Source organism: Equus caballus, chromosome 1 (assembly GCF_041296265.1).
Source record: "Equus caballus isolate H_3958 breed thoroughbred chromosome 1, TB-T2T, whole genome shotgun sequence".
Classification (NCBI taxonomy): Eukaryota; Metazoa; Chordata; class Mammalia; order Perissodactyla; family Equidae; genus Equus; species Equus caballus.
In genome coordinates, this window is record NC_091684.1 from 146,243,146 (window position 1) to 146,261,654 (window position 18,509).

The 18,509-nt window shown below is 43.9% G+C and overlaps 1 long non-coding RNA gene across 1 annotated transcript; it reads right to left on the minus strand.

Moving 5' to 3' along the window:
- Positions 1-2,403: 2,403 nt before the first annotated feature.
- LOC138924767 (uncharacterized) lies at positions 2,404-17,666 on the minus strand. The gene is made up of 3 exons (XR_011439978.1): positions 16,956-17,666; positions 6,813-7,966; positions 2,404-3,814 (listed from the first exon to the last, which is right to left on the minus strand). It is a non-coding gene; the product is annotated as an uncharacterized lncRNA (long non-coding RNA).
- Between the last annotated feature and the right edge of the window lie 843 nt (positions 17,667-18,509).

An 18,509-nucleotide genomic window follows, 5' to 3' on the forward strand; every position in this document is an offset into this window, starting at 1 on the left:
TTTTTGAGGAAGATTAGCCCTGAGCTAACATCTGCTGCCAATCCTCCACTTTTTGCTGAGGAAGATTGGTCCTGAACTAACAACTGTGCCCATATTCCTCTACTTTATATCTAGGATGCCTGTCACAGCATGACTTGATAAGCGGTGTATAGGTCTGTGCCCAGGATCCGAACCTTTGAACCCCAGGCCGCAGAAGTGGAGTGTGCCAACTTAACAGCTATGCCACTGGGCTGGCCTTGTTCAGCGTTTATTAACCATGCAAATGTACCAGGCACTGAACTCTGCACTGGGACAAATAACTAGAGCCTACCCTTTAGGTTAATTTGAATAACTCAATTAATTAACTAATTAAGATTAATTAGACACAGACCTTGCTCTCTGCAAGGTAACCATGCAGTGAAAAAGACAGCCATGAAAACAGATAGTTAATAACACAATCAGGGCTATAGTAGAGATATTACCTGGGGGCTGTGGGAACACAGTGTGCCTGAAGAATAGGGAAAGACTTCACACAGGAGGTGATGTGTAACAGGGTCTTGAAGGGTGTATAGGAGTTCGTTAGACTGATGAAGGCACCAGGAGAGAGAAGAGCATTCTAGGCCATGGGAAGAAATCCTGCGCAAAGGCTCTGAGGCATGAGGGCCATGGTGTGTTTGGGAATCAGTGAGGACTGCACTGGGGCAGGGTGCATGAAGGCGAGAGCACAGAGCCATGGCAGGTGAGACTGGAAAAGTAGGCTACTGCCAGATGTGGTGGACCTGGCATTCCGTGCTTGGGGACTTGACACTGATTTCGCAGGCAACAGAGATTTAGTGGTTCGGACAAGATCACTGCAGCCACTGTGCAGAGACCCAATTCTTCACTGGATCATCTTTGCCACCCCAGTGGCCACTTCTGTTATGACCATAGCAGATGCTGTGTGCCTTTCTGCTTGCTTTCCCTGCTGCCTTGCCTCTCTGGTTTCCACCTCTTTTCTGAGTTTGTCTTTCCAGTTTTTCTATCAGTCCAAGAGAGCTACCCAATGTCCTGCCAATTGTCCTAGTCGAGCGAATCAGTTTTGGTCCCTGTCCTGGGAATAAGAGCATAATTAGAAGGAAGATTACTGTAAATGCTTTTGTTAAACTATCTCTCATACTTTTTTATTTCAGCTTTATTGAGGTATACTTGACAAATAAAATTGTAAGATATTTTTGTGTACATTGCGGTGATTTGATATGCATATACATTGAGAAAAGATCTCCCGCATCTAGTTAATTAACACATCTATCACCTCACACGTTTATCTTTTTTTTGGTGAGAACATTGAAGTCCTACTCTCTTAGCAAATTTCAATTATACAATACGGTGTCGTCAATGATAGTCACCATGTTATACCTTAGACCCTCTCATATGTTAATACTCAATGTTCAACAATAAAAAGGATTTTTAAGTATCATTGGCCTATCAATCATGTCAGCCAGATCCTAATGTATGTAATAACAATAAAAAATGAAAGATATCCTTGTAACTGAGGAGCTTATGATTCCTAAAAATTCACAAATATAACGCTCTGCTGGACACCTGCCTCCCCATCTGGGCCTGGCCACTCACATCACCTGATACTGACTCACTCAAAGATCTCAGACTACATGGGGCCTCCCTCCTTCCCTCCGTCCCACAGTTCTGGTCAGTTCACTCTCCACTCTTCCCAGACTACTGACCTGGGGGGACGGCTCAGGCCACTAGCCTCCTTCCGACAGCGCGTCATCTCTCTCCTGCAGGCATCTCCATATTCTGTACCACTTCCTTGTCTTTACTCCCCCACCCCATGCTGCTTAGAGCCCAAAGCCCGTTCCCTTAAATACTTTCTTGCGAATGAATCTCAACATCCTTGCTCTTGTCCCGTTTGCTCTACCCACGTGGTCAACCCTGTTGCTAGATAAATTCAACTCTACCTCTGGGCTGCTGAGTGGGGCTGAAAGAAAAACAGTTACAGTAGTCCCCCCTTATCTGAAGTTTCGCTTTCTGTGGTTTCAGTCACCCGAGGTCAACAGCAGTCCGAAAATGTTAAATGGAAAATTCCAGAAATAAACAAGTCATAAGTTTTAAATTGCATGCTGTTCTGAGTAGCGTGATGAAATCTTGCACCATCCCGCTCCCTCCCACCTGGGACGTGGATCCTCCCTTCGCCCAGCGTGTACATTACCAGTGCTTTATTCACTTAATAGCCGTCCGGGTTATCAGATCGACTGCTGTGGTATCGCAGTGCTTGTGTTCAAGTCACCCTTATTTTACTTAATAAAGTCCCCAAAGCACAAGAGTAGTGATGTTGGCAATTCGGATATGCCAAAGAGAAGCTGTAAAGTGCTTCCTTTAAGTGAAAAATTGGAAGTTCTCAACTCAACAAGAAAAAAATCATATGCTGAAGTTGCTAAGACTATGTTAACCTTTATTACAGTATATTGCTATAATTGTTCTATTTTATTATTAATTACTGTTAATCTCTTACTGTGCCTAATTTATAAATTAAACTTTACCATAGGTATGTACATATGGAAAAACATAGAGTACATATATACACGGTTTGGTACTATCTGAGGTTTTAGGCATCCACTGGGGGTCTTGAAAAGTATCCCCGTGGATAAGGGGGGACTGCTGTGCTCAACCACAGATCCTTGCCCCTATTACATGAGCCCCATCTTCATCCTTGTCTTCATCACTGAGGACAAACCGCTCCATTTTCTGGTCAGCTCTCTCCACTTCATCAGAGGGGCCTTCTCAAACCCCATCCACGCTCCCCAATCGAAGACACCATTGCTGCCCCTCCCTGCCCTTAAATCTCAGGAGATGACTTCAGCTCCCACTTCAGCAACAACTCGTGTTTATCGAGTACCTACTCCTATTTGTACAGGGAGCAAGTGATGTGTTTATCTGAGGGAAGGAAAAGTAAGCAAAGCCTCTACAATGGAACAAGCTAGGTGTGTGTGAAAAACAGGGAGGAGATGGGGTGGCTGGCATAGTGCGGGAAGGAGAGTAACAGGAGACCAGATCACCAGGTGGGGAGGGAGTCATACGTAGGGTCAAGGCGGCCATTGTGAAGATTTAGCTTTTTATCTGAGTGACTTGGGAACCATTGGAGGACTTTGGGCAGAAGAGTGACAAGATCTGTTTTAAGTTTTAAAAGGATCATTCTGGTTGCTGGGTGGAGAAGTGACTGGAGTTATACGAACAGAAGAAGGAGTTTCAAGGATGCCAGAATTGTGGTGTCCCTTTGGGGAGGAGATGAGTCTATTTTTGGTTGCACAAAGGAGAACAACAGTGGTGGAAGCACAGGGGCGGGGTTGGGAGTGATGAGGAGGTTTAAGTAAGGGAAGAAGGGCACATGCGGATGATGGGAAGCCTACGGAGAGCCATTAGGGTAGACCGTTATTGCTTGCTTTGCTACCCAGCGTGGAATTATCTCCCTGCTGGGGAGACGAGAGTTGTTGTTGGAATGTGGGGCTGGGGATTCCCTTTAAAGAACTCCTGGCAGCTAGAGAATGGGCTGGGGACCTAGGCTCAGCCAACTGAATGCCTACACCCTGGACCTTCAATCTTGCTGGAATGATGCACAGAAGACATTCCATCAGCTGAGAAATTCTTCATGATGGCTGCAGCAAGTTGAGAGTCCTGCTGGTGGCAATGGTACCAGAGATGGTATCTCAAGCAGAGTCCTCCCACTCGGGGTCGAAGGGGCAAGCAGTCCTCGGCTGGGCTTCCTCTCTCACGTCCTGTTCTGTGCAGGCCCTGTTTTCCTGGCCTTCAGAGTCATTTCTGTTGCTTCCAACCAAGAACCCTGCAGATGCAATGGCAGAAGATTTTTATCACCCAAGAATTTTGCAAAGTATTACTTTCTAAAGAAAGTCTATTCTCATTCAAGCAGCCCTCACTCTAGTTGCAGGGTGAGAAAGGTCACAGAAGCTATTCAGAATGAAGTTGTATTTAGAAAAGAGAAGAGTGGGGTGAGAACAAAGACAGGCAAAAGTGAAGATGAGATGAAACAAATTAAAATGCTTTATGAGATCAATTTGAATATCACAGAATAAAATCAACACATTTTGGCAACTTTTTTCTTTTAAAATTGTTTTAACAATTCTTTTGATGAGAGCTGCTGATTAAATTTTAATTCTGTTCTTGAGAAGACTTAGTTGGGTATTCTGATTAGGTAAGAGATTGTTTCCTACGGACCAGGGAAGGTTGAGCACTCTGTGTTTTTTTGCATTTCATAAGCTCTCCTAAGTTGAAGAAGCCTAATTTTATATCAACTAGAAACTTCACTTCCAAATCATCAGCCTGGATAAAACAGTGGCCTCGGAGTCAGGAGTTACAACTGTGAAAACTCAGTTTCTCTTTGTTCAAGCAAGGAATAGAGAGAGAATAATCTCAAAAGCTTCGTGCAGCCCTAAAATTTTGATTCTACCTTAAACTGTTAAAAACTTTTGAAGACATTTTAAAAACACAGAAAATTGAGTAACAGACAGATATATCTATCATGTAGCTTTAACAGATCTTAACATTTTGCAATATTTTCTTCATATTTTTAGTTTTTTAAAAGTTACTATGCAATAAAATTGGCTTTTTAAAAAAATTCTTTTGATGTACAGTCCTATGATTTTTTTTTCACTTTTTTTTTTCTTTGTGAGGAAGATTGGTCCGGAGCTAACATCTGTTGCTGATCATTCTCTCTTTTTTGTTTTTCCTCCTCAAAGCCCCAGTACATAGTTGTATATCCTAGTTGTAAGTCATTGTTTCTCTTACGTGGGCTGCTGCCACAGCATGATTTGATGAGCTGTGTGCATGTGCGTGCCCAGGGTCCAGACTAGCACACTCTGGGCCGCCGAAGGGGAGCGCATGAACTTAACCACTCGGCAACGGGGCCAGCCCTTTTGTTCACTTTTCTTAAATTGTGATAAAAGATGTATAACAAAAGTTACCATTTTCACCATTTTTAAGTGTACAGTTCAATGCTTTAAACACATTCGCATTGTTTTGCAACCATCACCACCATCCATCTCCAGAACTTTTCTCATCTTCTCAAACTGAAACTCTCTACCCATTAACAGTGATTCTCGTATCTGCCTCCCTACAACCCCTGGCAACCACCATTCACCACCACCTTTGTGAATTTCAGTCCTATGAATTTCAACACCTTGTAGATTAGATGTTACTGTCATCACTATCAGGACAAGAAGAGTCCCATCAACTCCCAAACTCCCTTTATAACAACACTGTCCTCTGATCAACTGCTCATCTGCTCTCATTACCCTCGTTTCTTCTTTTCACTGTTGTCATAAATGGAATCATAAACGATGTCACCTTTCAACACTGGCTTCTCACCCGCAGCATGATGCCTTCGAGGCTCCCCTAAGTCTGTTCCTCTTTATTGCCCGTCTACCCCTCTCCCCTCTCCAAGGGTAAACTAAGGGCCTTAAGTCGGGGTGTTTGAGTCTCATGAATATTTTTATAGTTTTAGTGTGTATGTGTTTAGCCACGAAACAATATATACCTTTTGTTTCCTATAGTTTAAAACTTAAATAACTGGTATCATAACATGCATGCCATGCTTTAAGTTGCTTTCATAAGTTATCCATGTTGGTGCCACGTTAATGGTGGGTTATTAAATTTCACTATAATATTCTGTTGTATGAATACATATGTATAACATGAATTTGTCCATTTGCCTATGCATGGACATTTTTTCCCCAGTCTCTCTCTCTCTTAACCCCACCCTGATTAGCAGTGTTAGGCCCCCTAACCCAGTCCCAAAGCAGACCTTACAGATGGTCAGAAATGCCCACTTAGAGGTCAGAATGGGGAAATCTGAGATCTTGTCTCCAGGCTGGTTGCTTGCATGGCCAAATACCAGGACACAGTTTGTGTCTGGATCCTCTGACCCCTACTTGACCCAAAGTTTCAGCGAGGTCTCAATCTTGGGCCTGTGTTAGAATCCCCAAGGGAAACTTTAAGAAAAGGAAGAGAAAGAGAGAGAGAGAAAACTTAAAAATTAAATCAGCATTTCCAGGGCGATGATATTTTTTCAAAAGTCCCCAGGTGATTTTAAGATGCAGCTAGGGTAACAAACCCCTGATTGAAGAAAAGCTCAGCAGGTGGGGAGCTGGCTTCCAGCCCTGGTCCCAGCACTGAGAGCTACTCTGCACTCCCCACCAGCTCCTCACCTCTTTTAGTCCCTGTGGCCTTCCTGGAGCTGCCTTTTCCTGCTTCTAAAACCTGATCCCCAAGGTCCTGGCCTCAGCCCTGCTCCTTGACGGGGTTTCTCTGCTGCTTCTGGTGCACAGTGACATTTATCTCGTTTCTGTGCCTGGCTACAGTTTGTAAATTTCCTTGACTTGTGTTTTATCTAATGTTTCTATAAATTGGAACAAAGGTGTCACCTGAGAGCATAAACTCCTGGAAATGGCTTCTATCTCAGACTCCAGAAAGCACGCTTACCTGCTGAAGGGTCGCTCCTGTGACTTCAAAGGAACACACGCTGCCCCCTTATAAACAGCCCTTTTTTTGGGTTTTACCTTTTTAAAGTGAAAATGATTGCCTTTTCTCATTACAAAAGTAAATCATGCTCGAGGTCAAAAGTTAAAATGTTGTGGAAATGTCTGCCTTAGAAAGTAAAAGTCTCCCATAATTATTCCCCTGCAGATGATTACTGCAAATAATTTTGAGTATATTTTTACTATGCACATATTAATTTTTAAAAAATAAAAATGGAATTATATTGGTGAGTGTGGGAGTTTTACACTTAGTGTATCACGGCAAACTGTCTGTACTCAGATACTCACCTCATTATTTTCAGAGGACACATAGTCTTCCTTTATCTGGTTGTACTGTGGTTCATTTAGTGATGGCCGTTTGGGATGTCTTGATCCTGGCCATCACAGACGGTGTTGAAATAAACATTCTCACATGTCCATCCTTGTGCATTTGTGTGAGGTCAAAAACTGCCTTAGCTCCTTGGAACCCACATTTCCTACCAAAGCCCGGAGTCAGTGCATTCCCAGGGGGAAGGAAAAACAGCCTGGGGAGTGTGGAGGAGGTTGGTAGCTGCCCCCACTGTCAGAACACAGTGGACACTCGGTGCTCCCTTCAGAGGCTCAGCCGTGTTAGAATCAGCTTCCTGAGTCTCTAAACTCTCCATGTTGTGCATGATGGGACAGTCTCTTCGCTCCACCTTCTCCCTGACCTGCCCGGATACCAAGCACCAGCTTCTAGAAAGTCAGTTTGAAAAAGTTTAGTGCTGTGTTTTTCAAACTGCAGGGATGTGACCCATTAGTGGGCTATGAAATCAAATTAGAGGGTCACAAATAAGTAATTTAAAAAATCAAACGGAATAGAATAGTACAGAAAATGTCAGATGGCATCACATGAAGTGTAAGTGTTGTTTGCTGAAATTTTATTTCAGGAGTGTGTGTGAGTGTGTGTGTGTGTTGGGTAGTGTCTTAAGTCAGGTTCTCCAGAAGCAGAGCTCAAGAAAAGAATTTGGGGGTGTGTGATCTCTTTAGGGAGTGCTCTCGGAAAAAACGAGAGTGAGGGGAACTGGACGGGGCAGGGGAGGAGTAAGAAAGGGTCAGCCCTCATGCCTGATCCCGTGGGGAGCTCTGAAACTGTAGCAGAGTTGGTGCTGCCTGAGACAAAAGGGTTTCCTCATGAACCCCAGTGTCAACAACCAATCATTGGCTATAGGCTGCTCTGAGGAAGAGAGATGCGTAACCTTCTGGAAAGGCAGTTCCTACTCAGCCAAGAGCAATTCTCCAGTGTAGGAGGCAGCTGTGATCTTCAGCAGCCAAGGGTCTCAGCAGTTGGGGACGGGGGCACCAGCCTGTACAGAGTTACCAACAGAGTCCGTTACAGGAAGTGATACAAAATGTACTTCTTAGCGTGGATCACTGTAAAAAATGTTTGAGAACGCTGGTTTAGAAGATTTTAGTCCATCAACCTGTGGGAAAGAAAACGAGGCCTTTATCACCACAGTTTCCTTATTCATTAGACAAAGGCAAATTCCCACGTATAACAGGAATTTTATTCCCATCAGAGAAAAAGAGTCATCAACAGAAAGAAAAGCAAACACATACCGCCCTGGGGATTTGGGAATGGATGGGCTGTTCGAATGACCTAGAAACCATGAGATACACATGACACATGTTCAGGAAGCATTAATTTTACTCAGTTAAGGATTTTTAAACTTTTTCCTTACTTCCATGGATATAGTACGGAACAAATATAAAATTCACATGAGCTTTTAGATGAAGAATAAAATTACAAAGATTTCTGATTACGGACGCCACCTTGGACTGCGCTCCCAGACTCCCAGAGGTTCTAGTTCATTTGCCTCTGCGGTTAGATGCTTAAGAGAAAATTATGAAAAGCAGCAGTTAGAGTAACTATTCTTCCCCTTTCAGGAGGGTCCAGTTAACATGGAAACATGGGCCCGAGTCCTCCAGGATCCGAGCAGTTGGCAGGGAGCTGATGTTTACCCAAGGAACGGTCTTGCTCCCCAGTCTTAATCCACCAGAACTGTTCAGTCAGTCAGCAGACACTTAGTAAGCACCAACTATGGTGAACAAGACAGACCTTCCTGCCCTGATGGGCCCTTCTGCTCAGGGGAGACAGACAAAACCAAATAAATAATGTGAGAGTCATTAGAGCTGCTCACCAAACCTTTCCATCTGTCTGCCCATGTTTGGAGTGCAGGGGTAGAGGTCCCTTGTGGGTGGGTGGGGACACTGATGAGTTCTGGCCAATGAATCATGACTGGAAGTGATTTGTGTCCCTTCTGGGCTGAATAGTTAATGTGAAGCTCCCTGGGGCTCTGTTTGCCCTCTGGCACAATGACCAGCAAAGTGCTCCACTTGGTGGCTGCTTGGTCAGCCTGGTCCCTGAGCTGAGCCTCCCAACCAACCCTCAACAGACATGTGGAGTGGGAAAGCAACAAACCCTTGTTTCAAGCTCATGAGATTTTGGGGGTTTTATTCCTGAAACATGATCTAGACTGTCCTGACAGATATAAACAATAAAGTAAAATACTAGAGCATAAATTGTGATAACTGCTGTGAATAAAGTGAACGAGTTGCTAATAGAACATGACAGCATGGCTGGCCCGGTGACATAGTGCTTAAGTTCACACACTATGCTTTGGTGGCCTAGGGTTTGCAGGTTCAGATCCCAGGTGCAGACTGAGCACAATTCGTCAAGCCATGCTGTGGCAGCATCCCACATAAAATAGAGGAAGATTGGCACAGATGTTAGCTCAGGATCCACTTTCCTCACACACATGAAAAAGGATGTGACAGAGGCTGGTCTACATAGTCAGGGAGTGCTTCTGTGAAGACAGGAAATTTAAGCTAGGATCTAATAGGTGGAGGTAATGCATGTTTCCTTGATTAGGTCAGGCCCTCTATAGTAGGGCCAAGACTAAGGCAAGGCCAGTGAGATACCGAGGATGCAACACAGAAGGGCCCCACTCTTTGGGCCTACCCTACACTTAGGTGTCCCTGAGAGTGTGTGCCTCCTTAAAGACTGGGCCCTTAGGGGCTCACACTTAAGGTGACACTCTTTCTCGGGATCATGCAAGCACAGAGTTGACCCTTGGAAGTAAGGGCCTCCTTAAACATTGCACCCTAAGCACCTCACTTGCGTCACTCTCGTCCCAGCTCTGCTCTGCACCCTGTTCTCAGTAAAAATAACATACAGGCACGTAGCATTTGGACTACTATGTCTGTGTCCTTGGCATTCTGGGTGTATCGGCAGATCTAGTCTGAAATAACACTACGCTTATTGGGACTATGTGACAGAGAGCATGGCATTTCAAGATGGGAAAGTGAAGAATTTTCAGGCTGCCGAAAACTGGCTTCTTTCCAGAGTCTTTGGTGGGTAACCAAGCAAGGAGAACAGGGAGTCTGGGCCCGGGCCAGGGCCTGGCCCCCTCCTCAGCATGATGAGGTTGATTTGATTATGCCCACTTTATGGAGAAAGAAACTCCCAGATTCTAAGGCATTGCCTATCTGCACACAGGTCTACTAGCTCTTACCCACAGAGGACAAGAGGTAACAGAAAGGATAAGATGTGGGGGCCAGAGTGCTGTTTGGAGGAGAGGATGGATGACAGAAGACAAAGCCGTCTGCTTTACAAGATCATCTTAACCCGGGCCACCCCTGATTCGACCTAAACTTTCACCAATCCACCACCTCCTGGGTCATTGTTCTCAGGCATTTTCTTGCTAGATTGATGAACAAGTGGGTGTATATTCAACAAGACCCCAAATTTATACAGACTTTCAGGGGCGTGGAGAATCTCCATTTTGCCACATCTTAATTTTTTCATTTTTACCAAGGTGTAATTTACAAACCATGGAATTCACCTGCTATAAGAGTAGAGTTGATGATTCTTAGTGAATTTATACAATTTTAAAGCCATTGCCACTTCTCTCATCCCCAAGTTTCCTGTCGTGACTATTTATGGTCATTCCCCATTCCTATCCCTAGTTCTAGGTAATCATTGTCTACTCTCTATATCTATGGTTTTGCCTTTACTAGAGATTTCATATAAATGTGCATTTGGTTCTCTCTCATAGCATAGTGCGTTTGAGATTCACTCATGTTATTACCTGTATCAATATTATTCCTTTACATTGCTGAGTGTTATTCCGTTGTGTGGATATACATTTCATTTATCCATTCACTGGTTGATGGACATTTGGATTGTTTCCAGTGTTGGAATATTGTTAATAATGCTGCTATGAACATTCACATACAAGTTTTTGTTTTGACAGATGTTTTCATTTCTCTTGGGTACATAACTGGGAGAGGAATTGCTGGGTTGTACGGTATGTTCAGGTTTTTAAGAAACCACCTAATTTTTTTCCAAAGTGGCTATAATCATTTTACATTCCCACCAACAGTATATGAATGTTCCAATTTCTCCACTTCCTTGCAAATACTTGTTATCATCAGACTTCTTGGTTATAGCCATTTTAGTGGATATGTGGTGATATCTTTTTGTGGTTTTAATTTGCATTTTCCTAATGTCCAATGTTGTTGACATCTTTTCACGTGTTCATTAGCCATTCAAAAATCATCTTTGGTGAAATATTTATTCAAATCTTGTCTCATTATTGAATTTTGAGAGTTCTTTATGTATTTTGGATACAAGCTTTTATCAGTTATATAAATTACAAATATATTCTCTCAGTCCTTGGCTTATATTTTAGGTTTCTTAATAGTGTCTTTTGAACAGTGTAAGTTTCCTAGCTTTGAAGAAGTCCAATTTAACAATTTTTTTCTTTTATGGATCACGCTTTTGGTGTCATATCTAAAAAGTCTTTGTCAAATTCAAGGTCATAAAATTTTTTTCTAGGTTTTCTTCTTGTTTTGTAACTTTAGCTCTTACGTTTAGTCCTATAATGCAGTTAGAGTTATTTGTTTATTTATTTATTTTTTTGCAGGGAAAGATTTGCCCTGAGCTAAGATCTGTTGCCTGTCTTCCTCTTTTTCTTTTCTTTTTTTCCTCCCCAAAGTCCCAGTGCATGGTTGTATATCTAGTTGTAAGTCCTTCTATTTCTTCTACGTGAGCGACCACCACAGCACGGCAACTGACAGATGGGAGGTGTGGTTCCAAAACCAGGAAATGAACCCAAGTTGCCGAAGTGGTGAGAGCGCTGAACTTTGACAACTAGGCCATCAAGCCTGGCTCCATTTTGAGTTAATTTTGTGTAGGTACATCTTTTGAACCCTCCTCTTGACAAATGTGGAAACCGAAGCAAAGGGAGTTAGCTCAGGTTCTGAAGCAAACTAGTGCCAGAGCTACAATAGATTGTTAGGGTCCTTTACCGACAGCGTTTGCCCTGATGGGGCATATTTGAGTCCACATCTTCCAGCTTTGAGGCTGCATGATTGTTACCTCTAACCTCACTTGTTAAAAAGTCCTTCTGAATGTCTGAGCCAGGTGTTTTTTATGAGCTCAGGTCCGCTCTGTCTGCTCCTGGACTCAGTAGAAGCACAACTGTTGAGCATCATTGTTTATACACTTGGAGCCAGCTGAGCCCATCTCACCCACGTTTCTTCCAGCTAAATAGCTTTGGCTTCTTTTCCTCCCAGGGGCTGTCTCGGCCCCTCCCAGCCCTTGCACTGCTTCCCGACACTAATGTCCTATACATGGCGCTTGCCACTTAGTGTTGAATGTTACAGCTTTGAAAGCAAGGGGAGGCTGGGAACATGCAGTTGGGTGGATTTCCCAGAGGATGCTGGAGGGAAAACAGCTGCCGACTTCCAGCCCAATTAATCAAGCAAGACAGCTGAGATTGTTAGGCCTTTCAATTTCCTGGGCTCTCTCGGAGGGAAGGAAGACCAGGGCAGAGAGACCTGTGAGTAAAGGCTGGTTCAAGGGAACCCAAGAATCATACATGTCACTCAAACACTTACAGAGTTGGTGGTCTATCTTCTCATAGTTTTTATCCAACTGTAATGTCTGTTCTTTTCACCTGATCTTAGAAAGACTGCATCAGCAATTATCTGCTTCTTGATGAAACAAAGTTTTAAATTCTATTTAGGTGGTGGTTTGACAGCAGTGAGTTGGGAGCAACATAGATGTTCATCTTTACAGGAATGGAAAAGGGGTATCTGGTGGAGGCATGCTACAGAGTGTTCTGCAGGAGATGGATGCATTAAACCAGGTGTGCATGTACACACAAGTGTGGAAAGACCTTAAATATATAGAGTTGAGTACAAAAAGGAAAGAAAAAGATATAGAGCACAACATGAATAATATTGATCAAAACCACGTACACCCTCAAAACAACACTTCATGTTTTGCAAGTATGCATACTTTTATCAGGACATACCTCAATCACCTAAGAGCAGTTGTCTAGTGTGGGGAGCGAAATGATGGTGGGGGTCTGTATTAGTTTCCTGTGGCTGCTGTAACAAATTAGCACAAACTGGGTAGCTTGAAGCAACAGAAATGTGTTCTCTCAAGTTCTGGAGGTGAGAAGTCCACAAGCAGTATCACTGTGCTGAAATCAAGGCATTAATCCCTCTGGAGGCTGTAGGGGAGAAGCCACTCCCTGCCTCTTCCAGCTTCTGGTGGCTGCTGGCTTGTGGCCACACCACCCCCACCTTCAAGGCCAGCATCTTCAAACCTCTCTGCTCCATCTTTACTTCACCTTCACCTGTGTGTCAGGTCTCCCTCTGCCTCCCTCTTATAAGGACACATGTGATTGCCTTTAGGGCCCCCCAGATAATCCAGGATGTAATCTCCCCATTTAAACTCCTTAATTGCATCTGCAAAGACACTGTTTTTTTGCCATGTAGGGAAACATTCACAGGTTCCTGCGATTAGGATGTGGATGTCTTCTGGGGATCCATTTTTCAGCTTACCACAGGGTCCTTTACTCCTTTTCTTGGACACCTCCCACGAGATCTCTCTGCAATTCACGTTGGCTCAACTTTCAAACGTATCAAGAATTGACCAACTTCCGCCACCTCCGTGGCTCCCAGCCATCCTAGGTGAAGCCACCATCACGTCTCACTGGCCTCTTACCTTACCTGCTTGTCTCCCCACAATGCATTGTCTACACAGCAGCCAGAGTATTTCTTTTCAAACCTCAGTTAGATCACATTAATCTTCTGCTTTTCATTCTTTTACTCTGCTTTATTTTCTCTTTACAGCATTTATTCACCAGTTGTCATATATTTATTTACTTGTTTATTGTCTATCTCCTCGACCAAAATAAGCTCTCCAGGAGCAAACACTTTGTTTTATTCTCAGCAGAAAAAAAACAGTGCCTAATACATCATAGACACTCTAAATAGTTGTTGAATGAATAATGGAAAAAAGAAATAAGTATAAAGAGAGAGGGGCTCTGCATAGACTCATAGTGAAGATGTGTCATAAACGAAGGAGTACAATTTACTCTGCTGTTCTACTGTCCAAGGAAAATATGAGTAACTGTAGAGCCCTAAGGTTACATAGCAGGGTAGGTGGCTTCACCTTCAGGCCACACTAGAGTCCTGTGGCCAGTTAGTGGACATGCCCCAGGAGTAATTCCTCTGGAGACCGGAGTGGATTTTCCATGGGAAAATCATTGCTCTTTGTGTACTACGCTACTGGCCAATAAAAAAGGTCAGTTAGTGGACACATTTGGATCAAGTCAGGCATCTCAATATCTGGAAAGTCATGTCTGTCCCACCCCTATGAGAGGGGCTCCCTCCCTCTATACTTTGAGAGCACTGCCAGCTCCCCTCTGGCATAGTCCTTGCCATACCCTGTTGTACTGGCCTATATAACCGTCTCTGTGCCACACCAGAATTCTGTGTGGAAAGGTATGATGTTTTAGTCATCTTTATACACTGACTGTTGAATGGATAAATAATATGAACATACATTTCATTTCACTAATTCAATTCAGTGAACATTGATTGATGCCATGTGTCTCGTTGTGTTGGTCTAGGGATTGTGTGTTATACCCTCTGTGTGGATAGAACCTCCAGACTTCTGCTGGGGCAGGAGAGGAGCAGTTGCCAGGCAATCAATGGGACAGACAAGATCTGGGGCTCTAATTGCTCCTCGTAAAGACCCTCACCAATCCTCCTGTTGTTAGCCTTTTCTTCACTTCTGCTTCTGGATCTACCCAGCACCACTAATTTCTGGGCCTTTGGGGGTGCTGCAGGATAAATTGAGGTGCTTCTTATCTTCACTATAAGGACTTATGATTCAGCTTTCTCAGGACGGCTCGGTCAGGAACCACCCATCCATTTGCTTTCTAGCTTCAAGAAATCTGTTGCTCTTTTCTCCTCTTCTCTGGACTTCGTCTTTGTGAGTTCATACCCCCTTGTGCCCCCATCTTTTTGGTGGGATTTGAGTAGGAAAGGCTACTGTGTTTGTTGAGAGTGCATCTGTGTTGATTTCCTATTGCTGCATAACAAATTACCACAAATGCAACGGCTTAAAACAAATTTATTATCTTATAGTTCTGAAGGTTGAAGGTCCAACATGAGTCTCACTGGGCTAAATCAAGAGTTTGGCAGGGTTGCATTCCTTTCTAGAGGCTCTGGATGAAACTCTGTTTTATTGCCTTTTCCAGCTTCTAGAAGCTGCGTGCATTCCTTGGCTTTTGTCTGCTTCCTCCATCTTTAAAGTCAGTGACAGTGGGTCAAGTCTTTCCACACTGCGTCACTCTGACCTCCTCTTCCTTCTCCCTCTTCCATCTTTCGGGACTCTTGTGATTACATTGGGCCCAACCTGGATAATCCAGAATAATCTCCTTATCCTAAAGTTAGCTAGTTACCAACTCTACCTGCAACCTTAACTCCTTTTGTCACGTAAAGTAACATATGCCCAGGTTCCAGGGACCAGGACATGGACATCTTGGTGGGAGGAGCATTATTCTGCCTATGGCAGCATCATTAAGTGGAATTTAGAAATACGAAATTGAGTTTTCAAAATTACCAGAATAAGTTCATTTGCCATCATCTTCTCTCAAGACTTAAAATGACTCCAGGCTCCAAAGAAACTTGAGTTTTTTGTACAATCCACACTTCTTAAATTTTGCATAGGAGTTTCCAAAGATGTATAGAAAATGAGCAATACTTCCTCTGAAATCATTTCATTCCTGCAAGGAAGTAGTAGATAAGCTTTTGTTTTAAGAACTTCAAGTAACTGTAGTGGACTGAATAGTGTCTCCCCAAAAGAGAAGTCTGAGTCCTAAGCCCCAATAGCTGTGGATGTCAACCTCTTTGGAAAGGAGGTCTTGGCAGATGCAGTTAAGGATCTCACGATGAGATAATCCTGGATTTAGGGTAGACCGTAAATCCAATGACTGGTATCCTTGTAATAGAAAGAAGAAGGAAATTTGAGACACACAGACACAGAAGAAAGGCTGTGTAAAGATGGAGGCAGAGGTTGGAGAATAGCCACAAGCCAAGGAATGCCAGGATTGCCAGCAACCACCAGAAGCTCGGAGAGACAAGGAATATGTTCTCTCTCACAGCCTCCAGAAGGAACCCACGCTGCTGACACCTTGATTTTGGACTTCTGGTCTTCACAACTATGAGAGAATAAATTTCTGTTTTTTGAAGCCACCTAGTTTGTGGTAAATTGTTGTGGCAGGCCTAGGAATCAAGTATAGTAATCCTTTAGCCAATTTCTCCTCTCAAGTAATAAATACACACGTTGTGTTAACTTCATTTTACTCAGAGAGGCTATTCGTTCACTGTGAGAGCTGCCCCTGTAACCTTCAGAATGTGTAGAGGCCATTTCTATAAAGGCAAAATCAAATGGAAATTTGCGATAACCGTCTGGTTCATATAGGAAAGACAACCTAAGATTTATTGAGGCAGGCTCTGCGTTAAATGTTTTACAGTCATTATTTTATGCAATCCTCATAATATCTCTATGAGGGGGTTACTATAATAATGTCTTTGTTATGGGCTTGGAAACTGTAGCAGAGAAAGGTTAAGCAACAGAAAAAAGATTCTAATCTAGGTCTTTCAAAACCCTACGTGTTTATGCCTAAAGAGCCTAATTGGCAGTTGAAACTGATCAAATCTTCTAAACAATTGTTCATATTTCCCCTTTCCATCATCTATATAGAAAAAGCTAGAAAGTTCAAGGGTTCCTGGAGCCAACTCTGAAAGTTAAAAAAAAAAATGATGAGTTGAATAAATCCAGAATATTCCTTCATTTTCATATCAGACCCAAAGGCTTTCTCCTAAGAGAAGCTGCTAAAGAGTCAAGTCATTAAAAAATACGTTAGAAGCTGCTGCATAGATCTCACTGATACTCATTTGATTAAGAAAATATTATCTTTCCCCACAGCTAGGTTTTTGTCAGAGATGGGAAAAGATAACTGAACTGGCAGGTCAAAGGCTCAGAGAATTCATTACTAAGGTAATAGAAAAAAGGGGAACTTCGAGAGGCCCTTTGCGACTTACCAGAGTTTGCAGGGCGATCGTTCTTTCCAGGGTCTCCACAGACCCTTGTTCAGCTCAGAAAGTAAAGACCAGTTGATGAGCCTGGTGCATAGTAGGTGACCCCGTGGATTATCTTCGTGGCAAACACCTTGAGCAGCTTCCCTTTCACTTTATGGCAAGTTGGTTTAAACAAAATTAAAACGAAAGCCAGTCAGTGGCTGTAACCGCAATCCCAGGGTCACAGCTGCGTGACTAGTTTGAGTAGAAAATAAGCTCCCATCTCTTTTATCTTTCAGTATTGAGATTACGTCTTTTTTGCTGCCAGAATCCCCCATTCTGGTGATAAGTCTCAGGGTTTACTCATTCTATGATAGTAATCCTGGTTACAATCTCTTTGTGGAGAGAAAACCCAAAATTCAGATCCTTCCATCCTGCCTCCTGCTGCCACATGCTGCTCCTGTCACAGCCCAGGCCGACGGCTGCTCTAGAGCTGGCCTTGACTGGTCTGGTTGCAGGAAGGCTGGGAGCTCAGAAGCTGGGGGCTGGGCCATGCCCCCTCTCTTCTTGGTGTCACTGCCATGGTGGTGTCATGTGTGGAGGGGAGCGTGCTGATGGAGGAGGTGGGAAAGGTGCAGAGCCCTGGGGTATCCTCGCCCAGGCTTGTCTCCAGAGGCCTGCGGCCCTTCCCCTCCAGTCTCAGGATCACTTCCTATAGCTTCACCCCCAGACCCCAACCCCATCACCCAGAAGTTCTTCCTCTTCCGCTGCCAAGGACTTCCCCTGGTCTGGCATCTGTGCTGACACCAGCGCTTTTCACAGAGTGTTGGTTGGGTCAGAATAATCCAAGGTATAGGATGTGTGCTGTCACCAGGGCAGTGGTAGAAAATAAAATTGGATAGCCGAGGTGCAGCCAGACCGTGGTGGACCTGGGATGATTGGCCAAGGGATCCTTGGAGGATTTTGAACTAGAAGGGAATCACCTGCCTGAAATCCCACCTCCACTTCCAGCCACTGCAGCCTATGTCTCAAAGATGTTGATTTTTCAGTAGTGTGCCTGGTACCTGAGGCAGGAAGATGGTGAGAGGTGACTTACTGTGCCCACCCCTCCCGGCTCATCCTGGGGAGACTTCCTTGGGATCTCTTCCCTCAGTCATTGTCCTCTCTATTTCTGATTCTGTGAGTAAGCTAGAGACTTGAGACCTCTCAGCACCTGAATTATGTTTGAGACGCTCTCCCCATTTCCTGAGTCAGCTGCTGACTCCATCTCCTTGACTCTCTTCTCTTCCTTCAGCCGCTGTTCCAACCAAGGCTGTGTATTAATGAAAGAAGGTGTTTGGAAGGAATGCTACATCAAGGACTTCCTTTCCTTTCAAGCCAGGGTGGGAGGGCAGGGAGTGGAGGAAAACGAGCACCAGACTGGGTGCTCAGAGCCCCGAGTGTGGAGTTGGGCTCTGCTGACCATTCTTGGCACGTCCCCTCGCCAAGACTCAGTTTTTCCATCTGTGAAACAAAGGAGTTAATCAAGATGACTCCTAGAGGTACATCCAGCTCTCATCCGATGACTCAGTTTTGAAA